Consider the following 12626-nt stretch of genomic DNA (forward strand, 5'->3'; position numbering starts at 1 on the left):
CGAATATATTATCTTTTGAGGATTTGACGATCTTGATTTTCCAAGACCTAGCTGCCACAACCCTCTATAACAGACGACTACTAAAACTCTTCACAGAAGACCTCCGCCACAATCAATATCAGTACTGCTGGCACTTCCCCTTCGGTATTGCAATAACAGCTAAAGACAAACGCATCCAAGCCAGGACCTCGACGGATATCCAAAAAGCTTGCAAAGAACTTGGGATCTCTTTGGAGAAGTACCCAGACCTAAAGACATATCATTCAGCATCCTCTCTAAAGCACACGCTCCAGCCTTCACCTTGGAACGTTGTTCCGCCTTCAAAAACCCAGCGGTCCAGACGCAAGCCAACAAAGCACTGTTCTACTCCTGAAGACAGCGAAAATGGATGACCCATGGAACTGTGAGCTGGCCCTCTCCTAATCTCATCTTTTCCTATACTGGACTCGTTTGTCCTATAGTATTTTTGACTGTTCAAGTCTAATTGTGTTCTTCTATCTGATTTATGCCCATAGGATAAAATCATATTTTGAGTTGGCTCATTGCCTCTCAATACTATAAGGTAAAATTGCCTTGATTATACTTTAGGCCTTTGCTCTAATTATAGTTTTATATCTCCCTTCCCATGGGACTCCTGTCATACCCTTGCTATGTTTAATCTCAGATGACTGGACGGGACTGGTCCCAGGGGCCCGGAGATGATCAGAAATACACGAAGCCTTCCGCAGTGACACCACCGTGTTCCCTTCACTGCCTACTGTTCTACTCTAATATGTTAAATATGTTTAATAGTACTGTTACATGTTTTTTCACATATATATGTACTACTTTAGCTATTGTTCTAATGACCTTCTCCCCCCCCATAGTTCATTACCTATTCTACCACTCCCCCCATTTAGGTCCACCTAAACAACTACAAAAAACAAAAGGTCCACACCTCCTCCATCACATACATGGATGACAAACAAGCCACACTTAAATTAGCAAATTTCAACGCACACTGACTAAATTCTCCCATACCTAGATCCCAGATACTGAAGAGGTTTAGGAAAAAAAACTTTAATATACTCCTCTTACAAGAAACTCCTTTTCAAATTGAGAAACTCCCTTCTTTTGAAAAAGCTTATCATAATCAATGGTTCCACGCCATTTCTCCACAGAAGGGCTCTAGAGGAGTGTCAATTGCATTTGCCAACAATACTCCCTTTTTGTTATCTGAATCAATAATTGATCCAGAAGGGAGATATATAGCGGGAACCTTGGTAACTATTGGTAATCTTTATGCTCCTAATAAAAAAACAAATTAAGTGGATCATATCCAAACTAAATAAATTCCATTCTTTTATAGAAGGAACACCAATCCTTGGAGGAGACTTAAATATTCCTTTGGATTCCTCCTTAGATTCTACTTCAAAAAAATGTCGGACTTCTTATCGAACTATTATCAGGATAAAAAAATTGCTCCACACCCTTTCACTTTTCGACATATGGCGCTATCTCCACCCCAACGATTTGGACTTTACGTTTTTTTTACATCCTCACAATTCTTACCGTAGGATTGATTATGTCTTTCTACCAAGATACCTCGTGCCAAACACTTTGAAAGCAGAAATTCTCCCATCAATCCATTCAGACCACTCTATAGTCTCAATTTGCTTTTCACTTTCTAAACCCCACTCTAACTACCGCTCGTGGAGATTAAACAAATCAATCCTAACTTTAGATTCTAATAGACAGAGAATTCAGGACCCCCTATCCAACTTCTTTGAAATCAGTGACACACCAGAAATAAGCTATCCAATCCTCTGGGAAACCCATAAAGCTGTGTTCAGAGGTGAACTGATTTCCATAGCCTCCCATCTAAATAAACAACGCAAAAAGATTATAGAAGATCTCTATGAGGAAATAGCCATGCTAGAAACACAACATAAAAGAACTTTGTTATGTCAATGTCTGGAAGCTCTAACTGCCAAACGTCTACAATGAAAAGATCTGCTTAATAAGCAATCTGCAAAACAATACCTTAATTGGAAAAATCGTATGTTTGTTCATGGTGATAAGGCTTCTAAACTCATGGTGTCATTAATTAAAATTAAGCAAGCTAAAACTTGTATACATTCCCTAAAAACTTCTACTGGCCAAAGCACAACAGACCACAAATTGATCTCCTCAGAATTCTTATATTACTCAAGCCTTTATAATCTACATCCAGATGAATCTGGCCTAGATAAGGAAAGGAAGTGTGTTGAAATACAATCATTCCTACCTAGTCTTAAAATTACCTAAATTATCACTGGAGCAACAAACAACTCTCTCCAAACCATTCACTTTAAGTGACGTCCGATCCACCCTGGCTAGCAACCCTAAAGGGAAAGCCCCTGGACCTGACGGCCTCCCTACAATATACTATAAGACCTTCTCCAAGACCTTAGAATCATTCTTTCTCAAAATGTGCAATGAGATACTTCAAGGTAAATCCTTCCCTCCTCAAACTCTAGAAGCCCATATATCTCTTATACATAAAGAAGGCAAGGATCCTGAATACTGTAGTAACTACAGACCTATCTCCTTATTAAATGTTGATCTCAAAACTTATGCTAGTATGCTTGCAAAACGTATCGCTGATTTTTTACCAAGTTTGATATCCCCAGATCAAACTGGCTTTATCAGAGGGAGAGAAGGGAAGGAAAATGCCTGGCGAGTCCTTCACTTGATACAATATTCTACCCATCATAAACTCCCATTAGTGCTCTTAGGCACTGATGCAGAGAAAGCTTTTGACAGAGTGGATTGGATCTTTCTACAGGAGACCCTAAATTGTTTCAATTTTCCCTCCATAGTGACAGCAGCTATTCTACAGATGTACTCCCATCCCTACGCCAAGATCAAACTTAATAATTCACTCACTCAATTATTTACTATACACAATGGTACTAGACAGGGTTGTCCACTTTCACCATTACTATTTATAATGGTGATGGAACCTTTGATTAAGTCTATCAATACATGCAAAGACATAAGGGGCGTTAACATACAAGGAATTCATCACAAAACTATGGCCTTCGCTGATGACCTCCTTGTTACAATGACGCAACCCTGCAAAGGTATTCCGGCCCTTATGCAAATTTTAGAGAATTATGGTTCCCTATCTAACTTTAAAATAAATTTGTCCAAATCTGAAGCTCTAGGAATAAACATACCTATAAGTACTTTAGCTCATCTTAAATCCCAATTCCCTTTCAATTGGCCAGATAAATATATAAAATACCTGGGGATTAAGATTAGCACATCCAATAAAGATCTCTTTGACCTGAACTACAAACAACTCCTTACTTCAATTCTAGATCAAACTAAAAAATGGAAGGCCCCATTTCTCTCCTGGATGGGTAGAAAAAACCTAATTAATAGTATCCTATTGCCTAAACTCATCTACCTTTTTTAAATGCTACCCATCACTCTTCCAAAATCATTTATTTCCAAAATCAACTCTGCGTTCTTTAACTACATCTGGAACAAACATCGACCAAGGCTTAACTCACACACACTTTCATTACCAAAGAGACATGGAGGCATGGGGGCTCCCAATATATATAGCCATTATTTAGCTGCCACACTGTCTAGGACTATTGAGTGGGTAAGGAAACCAAAAGAGAAACCCTGGCTCTCCTTAGAGGAACATATGTCTCCCATCCAATTGCGGTCAATTATCCTTTCCCCCTCTACATTTACGCATAAAATTACATTCCACAACCTCCTTACACGCACAACAGCCAAATGCTGGAAATTAGTTGCGGCCCACCTTTCTCCAACCCCATTCCCACTACCTCGAATATCAGATATCATAGCACTAGACTTAGAAAAAGACACGACTTCTGCTACATCACCTCTAATTGATCAGTTATATAATGAAGGCTCCTTCATCTCCTTCCAAGAACTAAAGACACTTCTCACAATGTCAAACTACACCTTTATCCATTATGAATCCCTAAAGAAGACAATACGACTAATCATATCTAAAGGAGATCCCGCAAGATCGCTTACTGAGTTCGAAACTATGTGATCTCAGATAAAAACCCCGAAAAAAGTACTTTCATCCCTCTACAATATTTTGATTACAAGAGATGCTTCTTCGAAAAGAGCTTTCTTGCTGAAATGGGAAAAAGAATTAGGTTCTACTTTCACTGAACCTCAAATTAAAGACATTTATAAATTCTCCCATGGCCCTTGACAATGCGTTCGAGTCCAAGAAAATAACTACAAAATAATCACCCAATGCTACACCACACCTCTACAGGTGCACAAATGGTTTCTTACCACCTCAGATCTTTTCTGGAGATGTGAAAGTGAAAAAGGCTCATACCTCCATGTTTGGTGGTCTTGCCAGACCATACAAGCATTTTGGAAAATCGTATCTCAAACCTTATCTGAAGTTCTTCACATGCATGTTGTTCTAACGCCTGAACATATTTTCTTGAATCTACCAATAGACCCAAACAAAAAATATGAATCAAAACTAGCCTTCATTTTATCTGCAAGTAAACTCCTTATTCCCGCACTTTGGCGCACACCCAACATCCCAAGCAAGAAACAATTGATTCTTAAAATTGACCAATTGTATCATATTGAAGAGGTGGCTGCCCTTTCACAACAAAACTTTCCCTTTTTCGCTCAAATCTGGTCTCCATGGGAAACTTTTAGGAAATCTGTAAAATTTATCCCCTTAATCACCTAGATCTTACTTATTGAAAAGTAAAATCTTTAACTTATCTATGGACCTATTCCCCCCCCCTCTCTAAACCTCCCCCCTCCTTCCCTTCTTTTTTTTATGACTTCTCATTTTCTAGTTATCTTCATTCCTTCCCTTACCGAAGATTTCAGAAATGACTAGACTCGTTAACTTTAACTCTATAGTTAATCTCGTTCTTATAGTATCATCTAAAATTGTTAAATTTGATTTTAGTGTTTATTCGTGTTTATGGAAAAAATCTGAATCATTTTTCTAAGTTTTCTCTATTCTTCTAACCTTTATCTTGTCACAGCTGGCACTTCTCTTCGCTCTCTAATTTTGATTTTCCTGTAAAATCCTATTTCCAGTTATTGTTCCGCCATTGTTGTTTTCTGATATGTCTTTACTCTTTGATTCATGATAAATAAATAATTTAAAACAAAAAAACATTTAATAGTCCTGTTCCAGTAGAAGAACAGAACAGCAGAAAGCTGGACGGATTCATCATTAGACACACATCAGCAGAGTTTGACTGTCACCACTGACTATAATGAGCTCCGTCAAATTTCTGTTAAGATTCCCATCATATTTCACACCCAAGTTCTTTTTCTTACAAGTCCACGCTCAGATTGTCTACTCAGCGCTCCTCTTTGTCCCTTGGGCTGTATTCACAGTGCTTCTTACTTCTGGCCACCTCCTCAGCGCCCCTTTCCGCCTTCTGGCCATCTCCTCAGCGCCCATCTCCGCCTTCTGGCCATTTCCTCAGAGCCCATCTCTGCCTTCTGGCAATCTCCTCAGCCCCCTCTCCGCCTTCTCGCCGTCATCCTCAGCACCCCTCTCCGCCTTCTGGCCGTCTCCTCAGCGCCCCTCTCCGCCTTCTGGCTGTCTCCCTAGCGCCCCTCTCCGCCTTCTGTCTATCTCCATAGCGCCCCTCTCCGCTTTCTGGCCGTCTCCCTAGCGCCCCTCTCCGCCTTCTGGCCGTCTCCCCAGCGACCCTCTCCGCCCTCTGGCCGTCTCCCCAGCACCCCTCCCTGCCCTCTGGCAGTCTCCTCAGCGCCCCTCTCCGCCTTCTGGCCTTCCCTTCTCCGCCTTCTGGCCGTCTCCCCAGCGCTCCTCTCCGCCTTCTGGCCATCTCCTCAGCGCCCCTTTCCGCCTTCTGGCTGACTCCTCAGCGCCCCTCTCCGCCTTCTGGCCGATTCCTCAGCGCCCCACTCCGCCTTCTGGCCGTCTCCTCAGAGCCCCACTCCGCCTTCTGGCCGTCTCCTCAGAGCCCCACTCCGCCTTCTGGCCGTCTCCTCAGAGCCCATCTCTGCCTTCTGGCAATCTCCTCAGCCCCCTCTCCGCCTTCTCGCCGTCATCCTCAGCACCCATCTCCGCCTTCTGGCCGTCTCCTCAGCGCCCCTCTCCGCCTTCTGGCTGTCTCCCTAGCGCCCCTCTCCGCCTTCTGTCTATCTCCATAGCGCCCCTCTCCGCTTTCTGGCCGTCTCCCTAGCGCCCCTCTCCGCCTTCTGGCCGTCTCCCCAGCGACCCTCTCCGCCCTCTGGCCGTCTCCCCAGCACCCCTCCCTGCCCTCTGGCAGTCTCCTCAGCGCCCCTCTCCGCCTTCTGGCCTTCCCTTCTCCGCCTTCTGGCCGTCTCCCCAGCGCTCCTCTCCGCCTTCTGGCCATCTCCTCAGCGCCCCTTTCCGCCTTCTGGCTGACTCCTCAGCGCCCCTCTCCGCCTTCTGGCCGATTCCTCAGCGCCCCACTCCGCCTTCTGGCCGTCTCCTCAGAGCCCCACTCCGCCTTCTGGCCGTCTCCTCAGAGCCCCACTCCGCCTTCTGGCCGTCTCCTCAGAGCCCCACTCCGCCTTCTGGCCGTCTCCTCAGAGCCCCTCCTCGCCTTCTGTCTCCTCAGCACTCCTCTCTGCCTTCTGGTTGTGACAGTCACCATGAGCATTAATCACCTTCTGCTGCTTCAGTCTTTGTTTACAGGCTGCTAGAGGTCATATCTAAAACGCATGTGATCACTGCAATCAATCACGGACCTCAACAGCTCGTGCTGACTATACTGGCTTCAGTGCGGAGCTTAGTGATTGGCTGCAGCAGTCACATACTCTACAGACATGTCTTTACCAGGGCCGCATTTATAACATGACACATGAGGGCATGTATCATCTAAAAATTTCAATCACCACATTTACCCCAGTTAAAAATGAAAAAATAAAATATTTGGTACTGCCACGGTAATATGGCCATAAAAGTTTGGTATATCAAAATATAACATGAATTAACCCATACGGTAAATGCTGTAAGGAGCAAAAATAAAACTAACAATCATACCAGAATAATAATAAGAAATAAATAAAACTGTTAGCCTGGCACATAAAAATCAATCCCTTAACACAACTTTATTGACAGAGAAATAAAAAACGTTATGGATCTATGAAAATGGCGACACAAACCAAACATTTTTTAGCACTTAAAGAATAATTCTATGCAAGTTTGGTATCGACGTAACTATATTGGCATGGAGGATCATATTTCCAGGTTATTTTTACCATAAAATGAATACTGTAAAAATAAAACCCAAAAAATAAGGCGGAATTGCATTTTATTTTTTTTCAAGATTTCACTTGGAATTTTTCTTTGTCATTTTTCAGTTCAAAAATAGATGGGGATATTCAAAAGTACAACTCATCCTGCAAAAAACAAGCACTCATATGGCTATGACAAGGGAAAAATAAGATAGTTATGGCACTTGGAAGAAGAGGGGGGAAAATTATACATATATCTACGCCCGCACATACACATACATTAGTACTTCCCAAGATAGTGATTGTACAGTAATAGAAAAATGCATGCACTTACAGTGCAGAGCTTGTTCCAGAATGACAGGAGGTTATTGAAAGCTGGCCTGATGTGAAGAAGGGCACCAAAGAAGCCACTTCTGTCCCAAAGAAAAAATCAAGGCATCCTGAGACCATTCAGGTGTGGGGGCTTTTCGTCCAGGGAGGGGGCTCAGTCACAGTTTTGCCTAAGAACACCGCCATGTGTAAGAATGGGATCTAAACATCCTGAAGACAAACTTCTCCCAACGATCCAGGAGCAATGTGGTGATGACCGATAATTTTTCCAGTATGATTGAGACCATGTCACAAGGCAAACATGATAACTAAGTGGCTCAGTGAACAAAACATTCACATTTTGGGTTCATGGCCAGGAAACTCCCCAGATCGCAATCCCCTTAAGAACCTGTGGTCAGTCCTCAAAAGGCAAGTGGACAAATAAAAACACAGATTGTGATAAACTCCTAGCACCGATTAGGTATAAATGGGCGGTCATCAGTCAGGGTTTGGCCCAGAAGCTGATATCCAGCATGCCAGGGCGAAGTGCAGAAGTCTTGAAAAATAAACTCCATGTATTTGTCAATAAAGTGTGTAAAAACTGATTAATTGTCTATAATTGTAATCACACATTTTCCCATAGTCCCATATTTCTCAGTTTATGTACCAACCTTTAATGTGGCACCGTATTGAATACTTTTGGTATGGACATGTTTCTCTTACTATGGTGCCGGACCTATTTACCGCATACCAAGGATCATGGACCAGTTTGCATATATTAAGATACTTGAACAGGTCATGTTGCCTTACGCTGGAGACGATATGCCCTTGAAATGGGTGTTTCAGCAAGACAACCACCCTAAAGACACCAGTAAATGAGCAAAATATTGGTTATAGTCCAACAAAATTGAGGTTATGGAGCGGCCAGCCCAATCCTCAGACTTTAATCCGATAGAACACTTGTGGGGTGACATCAAAAATGCCGTTTCTGAGGCAAAGCCAACAAATGCCAAACAATTGTGGGATGTAGTCAAAGCATCCTGGGCTGGAATAACAGTTGACAGGTGTCAGAAGTTGGTTGACTCTATGCGACATAGATGTGAATCAGTTCTAAAAAACTGTGGTTATACAACTAAATATTAGGTTAGAGATTCACAGGAATGCTAAATCCTCAAAAAAAGAACATACATATTGTGAGTTTGTAAAGACCTATGCAGACACTGCTGTTTTTTAAGAAGAGCTCAATGTTCATTTTTTATTTTCTGTAAAGTAGTTAAAAATTATATACATTTCTCTTCATGTTTTGAATTAGAAAACAGAGTGCAATGTTCCCAATGCATGGAAATAAAAAGTAGTATAAAGATTTTGTGCTTAACTCACGTTTTTTGAACACTACTGTGAGTGCACTCAAATACTTACCGATCGCCATCTTCCCTGATTTCCAGCGTTCTGGTCCTCTTCTTACTCAAACTTATTCTGCTCAGTTGGATCATACTGGAAGTCGCTTTAACAATGTAAATCTATGGAGTGGAAGTAGGAGGCTCCATAGGATTACATTTTAATAAACCATGCTTCTTTAAAGGGGTTGACTGGCTTTAGGTTACAGGTCTACAGTCACTATGCATGCTGTGAGAGTTCTCCGATGCGGAAAGTATGCCGCTTGCATACATGCAGTCATGTGCCAACTAGATGTGCACGTCTAGTTGGAATATGGCTGGAAATGCTCTGGGCACATAGGTTACAAGTCTGCAGTCACTAAGGCTGGACAACCCCTTCAATTGCTGCAGTATTGGGTGTGTATGCCAGCCAGTGATTTGTCTATTTTAGTGCTTTTGAGGCGGCGCTGACCTTCATGCTTGGTTAAGCAGGTAATTTAATGGTGAATTTGTGGTCCCTGATCATGTCATCCGTCAGGGGATTTTCTTGTGTAAATACTAGTGTTGAGCGAACATGCTCGACACTGCTCGGTACTCGCCCGAGCATCACGCTACACGGGATGTTCGGCGAGCACCGAGCATTTCCGGGTTACTCGGGCGGGAGCTCGGGTCTCCGCCCTGCATGTTTGGCGCTCTTTACAGAGCCAATGAACATGCAGGGATTGCCAGCCAGTCACTGTAATGCTGCAGCCATGTTGGTTGTGGGCATTACAGTGATTGGCTGGCCGCACAGCGTCACCTCGAGTATTTAAAACGGGGCGCCGCCATCTTGGACACAGTCGCTCCGGATTAGACAGTGTAGGGACAGCGCTGCTGATTTAGGGAGAGATATAAACTGCGAAATAGTTAGTGTAGGGTCTGTAAAGGCTGCCAGAACAAACAAACAGTCCTTTTCAGGACTAATATCCATCCCAGATATCAGGCAGGCAGGCTGTATAGGAGACACAGTGGTTATACCAGCAAACACTGCATTACAGTCCTGTGTGCTCCGGTTGCTGAAATTGCTGGACTTAGCACCAGGTGTCGGGGGCCAGGAAAAATCCTTTTTTTTTTCATCTAAATCCTCCTTTTTTTTTCCTCCTTCGCACTGTACAAATACCCGTCTTATTAACCTTTTGGTGTCCCCCCCCCCCCCAAAAAAAAAGCGCGTCTCTGATTTTTCAGGCGCAGGCTAGAAAAATACCTATAATATCTAATGTTTGCAATTTCAGTGGTCTAAAAGTGATCAGTGACCTTCATAGGGATGTAATAAAAGAGACTACACATAATCAGGTGCAAAAAAAAACCATTTACTTAACATAAAACTAATAACTCTGAAATACAAACATTTCAAAACTAAATGAAAGTAAAAGAGATGTGCCTGTCAGGCCTATTGTATGTGATGGAGGGTTAAAAAAGTGTGGTATACCCCAGTAAACAATAACTGTGGTTTTGCCATCCCACGGTAAAAAATCTCTATTATTCAGCTTTTGGTAGTTTTTTCCGTAAAGAAAAACAGTAGTGTCTCCTGACTGTTGTGACACAAAAATATATCTGTTGAAAATAGTCTTGTGTAGGCCCGACATCCCAGTGTGGTTTCGCAGTTCCACGGGTCAAATCGCTGTACTATCCAGTTTTGGGCCTTTGGTATCTAAAAGAAAAGCAGTTTGAGTGTGTCGCTCACTGTTTAGCCGCAAATATCTCTATTTAAAAAAGTGTGGTATACCCCAGTAAACAATAACTGTGGTTTTCCTCTTCCACGGTTCTAATCTACTCTTTATTACCCTTTTTCCATTGATAGTGCAAGTGTAAGCTATTTTACTTCATTTACAATGGGCAAGGGGCGTGGCAAGGGACGTGGAAGTGGATGTTCTGGTGATGGTTGGTGCAGAGGACGGGGCCGTGGCCAAGGTGAAAATGTGCCACAACCAACAGCCACATCTTCTCGCTCCCACTTCTTGACCGAATTACTAGGGAAGCACAGAACAACACCAGTATTGAGAACTGATCAGTGTGAACAGGTTATTAATTGGATAGCAGATAATACTTCCAGTTACCTGGGCACCACCACCTCCGGTCTGTCTTCCACACGGTCAACTCTTAGTAGCCGTGAGTCTCGACCGCATACTCCTCCTCACCCTGATGCTCCTTCCTCCCACCATGCCGAGTGTCGTCAGACAGCAAGTAATCCCACACTTGGACACTCTGAAGAGATGTTCACTGGTCCATTTCCATATTTGGGCCCCTCGCCTGATACGCTTGAAGTGGTGGAAGAGGAGATCCCATGTTGCGATGCCCAAATATTTGAACAGCCTCGGCCACAGGAAGTCGACATTGGCAATCTGTCACAAGAGGTGGACGATGACGAGACACAATTGCCAGGAAGTGAGGAGGAGGATCGTGGTGCGCAAGTGGAAGAGGAGGAGGTGGTGGATGATCTAGTAACTGACCCAACGTGGAAGGAGGACATGCAGAGTGAGGCCAGCAGCACACAGGGGGAGGGAGGCAGAGTACCCCAACAGGCAGGAAGAAGCAGTGTGGTGGCCGCAGACAGAAGGCAGGCAACCGTTCCCCGAAACACCAACACGAGGGACGTTGCCAGTACAAGTGGTAGGTCTTCCAGAGTCTGGAATTTTTTTAAAGACTCTGCTGATAACCCCAAAAAGGCCATATGTTCCACCTGCCATGCCAGCATCAGCAGGGGTGACAAAACTACCAGCCTGACCACCACCAGCATGATAAGGCACATGGCAGCAAAGCACCCGACTTTGTGGGGCGAAACCCAGGGTCCACGACCAGTGTCAGCGGGTGTCACCACTGCTTCTTCCACTGTTGTGCGTGCAATAGAACCCCCTGTTGTGTGTGCAAGGCAATCCCCTGTCCATACTGCATGTAAAGATGCCCCCTCCTCTCAGTCTTCACTTGTTATGGCAGTTTATCAAGAAACAGCATCAACGTCCACGTCCACGTCCCACCGCAGCGTTCAATTGTCCATATCCCAGACCTTTGAACGAAAGCGGAAATTCGCAGCTAACGCCCCACAGGCCACAGTCCTAAATTCGCACATTTCACGACTGCTTGCATTGGAAATGCTGCCTTTTAAGCTGGTGGAGACGGAATCCTTTCGCAATCTTATAGCGGTGGCCGTCCCTCGGTACTCAGTCCCCAGCCGACACTATTTTGCCCGGTGTGCCATCCCCGCACTACACAAGCACAAGTCCCAAAGCATCTGCCGTGCCCTCAACAACGCAGTTACTGGGAGAGTCCACCTGACAACGGACACGTGAACAAGTGCTTGTGGCCAGGGACGATACATCTCTCTGACAGCACACTGGGTAAACATAGTGGAAGCCGGGACCCAGTCGGACCTTGGGACGGAACACATCCTCCCCACATCGAGGATTGCGGGCCCTATGTCAGTCAGAGTTGCCCCCACAGTGTACAGCTCCTGCGCATCCTCCTCCTCCTCATGTTCAGCCTCCATCTCAGATATCACCACATCAGTTACAAGCTGGAAGCATTGCAGTACTGCCTCCGCCAAGCGGCAACAGGCTGTGCTGAAACTCATAAGCTTAGGTGATAAACCTCACACTGCTTGTGAGTTGTGGACAGCTGTGAAAGAGCAGGCAGATCTGTGGCTGAGACCGCTGAACCTACATCCCG

Source organism: Phyllobates terribilis, unplaced genomic scaffold, assembly GCF_046119375.1.
Source record: "Phyllobates terribilis strain yellow unplaced genomic scaffold, ASM4611937v1 Scaffold_1__5_contigs__length_1240528914, whole genome shotgun sequence".
NCBI lineage: Eukaryota > Metazoa > Chordata > Amphibia > Anura > Dendrobatidae > Phyllobates > Phyllobates terribilis.